We start from the raw sequence: 5635 nt of genomic DNA, 5'->3' as shown, positions 1-5635 counted from the left end.
GTTTTATGTAAGATAATGTCTCCTTTCTATCCTCTTTTATTTATTTGTTTGTTTTTGTGCTAGTGCCTGGCTTGAACTCAGGGCCTTTTACTTGGCTTTTCTACTCATAGATGGTGCTCTATCACTTGACCCAGGAACGCCTCCAATCCAGCTTAATTGCTGGTTAATTGAAGAAAATAGTCTCTCATAGCCCAGGCTGGCTCTGAACCATAATCCTCAGCTCTCCGCCTTCTGAATAGCTTGGATTACAAGAATGAGCTACCAGCACCCAGTGAGCATCTATTTTTGTCATGCCTAGTATATTTTGTTGATGTTTTTGGCCTGAAGAGTTACTGTTCCAGCATATTCCTGGAATACTTGCCTGTAATTGTGCTAAGCCTACTTTAATTATTTCCCTCTAGATTCATTAAATACTACTTGCCTACTCAAGACGTCCCTGCTGCTTTTCTACAAGCTCAAAGAGCTGGCATTTTCTGCTATTTGTCTTTGTTAGTTTAGCTTCTGGTAAAGCAGAGCCAGGTGCTCTGCTTTACTGTGCTGTGTTATGGCAAAGCACAGGTGTTATTGGAGAAAGGTCTGCATGAGATCTCCACCCTGACATATGAACCAGATTTTAGGATCAGGATTTACCAGACTGCTGAAAGCTTTTTGGCCTTAGAAAGTCTCTATAAATTGCATCCATACCAGACTCAGAGCTTTTCAGCACATGGCTTTGGTGGAGAGTAGGTAATAAAAAATAGAGCAAAGTTAAACTAGGAACGGGAACTGCCTGAACTGGGGGATGGCTTCAGAGGACAAGGGCACTAAAGAAGGAGTGGAACGCCAAAGTAATTTGCCTACGTAATATTTTAGTTTTTTGGATTTGAAATATGTGAAGAAAATGCTTTTAAAGTTATATGTTGATATCTAATGAATTATTTTCCTTATTATGCATCTGTCCTATCTCCCATATAATACTGAGGCTCAGTTCCAGACCTCTACAATAAACTTTACAAGAAAGCAACTCACAAAAAGATTTATAATGTTTCTCAGCGCATATAAAATGTTTAGCTGGGCATCAGTGGCTCACACTTGGAATCCTAGCTACTCAGGTTGCTGAGATCTGAGGATCATGGTTCAAAGCTAGCCTGGAAACACAGATACAAGAGACTCTTTTTTTCCAATTAATTAGCAAAATGCCAGAGTAGAGATAAGACTTAAATGGTAGAATGCTAGCTTTCAGCTAGAAAGCTAAGCAAGAGCCTCAAGACCCTGAGTTCAAGCCCTAGTAGCAATACAAAACAAACGAATAAGTTAGGCTTGTATTATAATAGAGTCTATTATATATACAGTAGAACTATATGCAAAAACAGCATTCATGCCTTAATTAAATACATTTTATTGTTAAAAACAGGAAAGAATGGCAAAACTCTCTAAGTATTTGATTTTGTGTTGATTGAGGATGTTGCTTTGCTGTCCATGACTGCTGACTGATCAAGATGGTCCTTCCTTCCTTTCTTCCTTCATTTCCTTCCTTCCTTCCTTCCTTCCTTCCTTCCTTCCTTCCTTCCTTCCTTCCTTCCTTCCTTCCTTCCTTCCTTCCTTCCTTCCTTCCTTCCTGGATCTGGGCACTGTCCCTGAAATTTCTATGCTTAAGGATAGCACTCTATCACTTTGACCACAACTCCATTTCTGTCCTTTTGGTAGTTAATTGGAGATAAGAGTCTCATGAGATTTCCTGCCTGGGATGGCTTTGGACCATGATGCTGAGATCTCAGCCTCAGTAGCTAGGATTACAGGTGTGAGCTATCAGCACATTTTTTTTTTTTTTTTTTTTTTTTGGGTCCGGTCATGGGGCCTGAACTCTGGGCCTGGGCGCTGTCCCTCAGCTCTTCAGCTCAAGGCTAGCGCTCTACCACTTGAGCCACAGCACCACTTCTGGCTTTTTTCTTTTTGCTCATGTGGTGCTGAGGAATCGAACCCAGGGCCTCATGCATGCAAGGCAAGCACTCTACCACTGAGCCACCTTCCCAGCCCTATTGCAGGCAATTTCTTAAGATAATCATGATGTTTGCTGAATCAACTGACTTTCATGACTTTCATGCTCTAAAGCATGCAAAGCTTCTTGATGGCTTTTACCCATAGTGGAACTTGTTTCACAATTGGAAGCAGTCTTCTCCAACCCTAGCACTGCTTTTGCAATTAAGTTAGGAAACATTCTGAATCCTTTGTGGTTATTTTAACAATGTCCACAACAGGGGTAGATTCCATCTCAAGAAACCACTTTGCTCATCACATTCTAGGAATTTTTTGTTTAAGTGCTGGGGATTGAACCAGGGCCTTTCACTTGCTAAGCCAGCTTCTGCCACTGAGCTATATCTCCAGCCTGCTCATCCATAAGAAACAATTCTTCATCCATTAACTCTGTGTGCGTGTGTGCGTGCACGCACGCACACGCGTGCGCACAAACGCATGTGCGCATGTGTGTGCATGCATGCACACGCATGTGCCCACTGGCACTAAGGCTTGAACTCTTGGCCTGGGTGCTTTTTTGTTCTACCACCATTGTCTTTTTGATGTTTTATTGGAGATAAGAGTCTCATGGATTATTCTGCCTGAGCTGGCTTTAAACCTCCATCCTTAGATCTCAGTCTCCCGAGTAGCTAGGATTACAAGTATGAGCCACTGGTGCCAGATTAAAATGACTTCTTGAGATCACAGGCTGTAGATTGGTGGTGTATACATATGCTTGCATCTACATCACAGTTCTCGGATGGCCAACTGCATCATCAATGACAGTAATTTGTGAAAGAAATCCTCTTCCTATGTGGTAAGTTTCAACAGTAGGCCAAAAGCTTTCCCATGTCTTATCAGCCAGAATTCACTGTTCTGTTATAGAATACAGACTACTGTACTTCTTCGAGGCCCTATGGTTTTTTGAATGATAAATGAGTACTGATTTTGTTTTATTTTTCTTGCCAGTCCTGGGCCTTGAACTCAGTTTGGGCAATGTTCCTGGGCATCTTTTTGCGCAAGGCTAGCACTCTACCACTTGAGCTATAACACCATTTCTAGCTTTTTCTGCTTACATGGTACAGGGGAATTGAACCCTGGGCTTCATGTATGCTAGGCAAGCACTCTACCACTAGGCCACATTCCCAGCCCTGGCTTTAGTTTAAAGTTGCCAACAGCATTAGCTCCTAACAAGCAATTCAGTCTGTTATTTGAAGGGCTGAAGCCAGGAATTGACTTTTCTCTAGCTAACTACTGTAGCATCTTCTTCTACTAGAAGATGTTTGTCTGCATTGAAACTCTGTTGTGAAGTGAGGCCCTTTATTACTAGTCTTTCCTGGATCTCCTGGACAACCTGTTGTAGCTTCTACACAGATACACTGGATGTTTCAGCCTGCATGTTTATGTTACCAAGGCAGCTTCTTTCCTTAAGCCTCATAAGGCAACCTCTGCTGGTCTCAGGCATTTCTTCTGTAGCTTTCTTACCTCTTTAAGCATCTTGTTCTGGATTGAGGCTTTGGCGGAAGACAATGATGTGGCTGGTTTGATTTGCTTTCTTATCGTTTGTGTGTTCACTGAAGTAGTACCTTCAAGAACATTTTCTTTGCACTTCAACTTGGCTCTTTGGCTCAAAAGGCCTAACTTTTGGTCAAGTTCAATGTTTGACATATCTTCTTCATTGTCTAATTTAGCTTTTATTTATTTGTTGGTCCTGGGATTTGAACTCAGGGCCTGTGATTGCTAGTTGGATATTCTACTACTTGAGCCACACTTCCAGTCTTAAAGTGATACTTGAAGTGAGAGATGTGCTTCTTTGCTCCTCAGGAGGCTCAGATCTGAGAATTGGGGGTTATATCAAACCCAGGCAAAGAGGCTGAGACTCTTATCTCCAATTACCATCCAAAACCTGGAAGTAGAGATGTGGCTCAAGTGCTAGAGCACAGCTTTGAGCAAAAATGCCAAGAGAGCTGCAAGCCCCTGAATTTAAGCCCTAGGACTGGTGTACTCTCTCTCTCTCTCTCTCTCTCTCTCTCTCTCTCTCTCTCTCTCTCTCTCTCTCTCTCTCTCTCTCTCTCTCTCTCTCTCTCACACACACACACACACACACACACATACACACACAAATACAGTGAGACATGCAGCTCTATTCTTCTTTTACTTGAACACCCATTGTATGGTTATTATTTTGACTAATTTCAATATTGTTGTATCTCAGGAAATAGAGATGGGAACTGGCAGGCTGGGGGAGCTGTCGAACATACAGAAACTTTTAGTGCCATCTTACATGGGCAGTTCACAGAATCCCAATTACAACAGTAATATGAACCATCTTTGATCATAATTGACCATAGATACAATGATTATGCAAAATTTTGAAATAATATAGGAATTATCAAAATGTGCCAGAGACCCAAAGTGAGCATGTGCTATTGGAAAATGGCTCTAATAGGCTTGCTCTCTGGGGGCCCGCCACAAATCTTCAGTTTGTCACACATAAAAGCAGTTATCTGTGAAACACAATAAAGCAAAAAAAGAGATAAAATGATTTATAAAGGAACCCACACTAATCCTCAGGGACCTTCAGAATTCAAGAATTCCTCTCTCCTGAGTACTAACAGATTTTTTACTTCACTCTAGCTTGCTAAATCAATATATGGCTAAACTACCAACAGGATGGTAATTTACCATTTCTATAAAAATTGTGAAAACAGCTGTAGCTGGTGGCTAATGCCTGTAATCTTGAGATCTCAGCATAGTGGTTCAAAGGCAGCCTGAGCAAGAGTCTTTGAGATGATCTCCAATTAACCAGAAGTGGAGCTGTGGCTCAAGTAGTAGAGGGCTAGACTTGAGTGAAAAAGCTCAGTGACAGCACTCAGGCCCTGAGTTCAAGCCCCAGGACCAGCACACCCACACAAAAAAGTCACGAAGAGCTTTTTCATATGTTAAAAAAAATGACTTGTGGCTGAGGATGTCCCTGAGTAGTGACAGAGCTCTTACCCAGTGCTCTGGGTTCCCCAGTACTGAAAAAACATAAAACCCACCAAATCGTGACTACACAGTTTCTACTTGTTTCCTCTGGAACCCGTTCTTTACTATCTGTGAAGAACATGCTGTTTTCTTGTCATTCAAACTGGTCACAGCATCTGGGACTACTGATTTTCTATCATTTCTTGATAGGATTGAAGGATGAGGACTGAAGTTAGGCTAAACTCACATTTTTAGCACTGAGCTACACCCTCGGTTCCCCATTATCACTGTTTTCCAAGCCAGTATCGAAAACAAGGTGATTATGAAGCTGGCTTGAAAGTAGCCAGAACTTTTTCAAATGCTCTTATATCTCAGCAGCGGAATTAAATGAAAAGAGATGTACAAAGAAGCCATTTTCTATGAATTCATTGTATTGCTTGTCCTGAAGGGAGCAGTGATCTATGAGGGGCTGCAAACTGCGCCCCTCAAACCCCAGACCTGTACTTATGCGACAGGTAGAAGCAGAAGCAACACCCCTACTACCTGTCATTGGGCGCGCCCGCCCAATTGGATCTCGAGCCCGGCCAATTGGGAGGCAGGAGGTAGGAGTGTGGCTTCAAGAGGGATAGGGCGTGCCTGGGGCGTGGCTTTCACGGGCGGGGCGTGGTCTCGGCGC

This window comes from Dipodomys merriami, unplaced genomic scaffold (assembly GCF_024711535.1).
Source record: "Dipodomys merriami isolate MVZ:Mamm:240054 unplaced genomic scaffold, mDipMer1.0.p SCAF_5, whole genome shotgun sequence".
In the NCBI taxonomy this organism is placed as follows: Eukaryota; Metazoa; Chordata; class Mammalia; order Rodentia; family Heteromyidae; genus Dipodomys; species Dipodomys merriami.
This window is presented reverse-complemented; position numbering follows the sequence as displayed.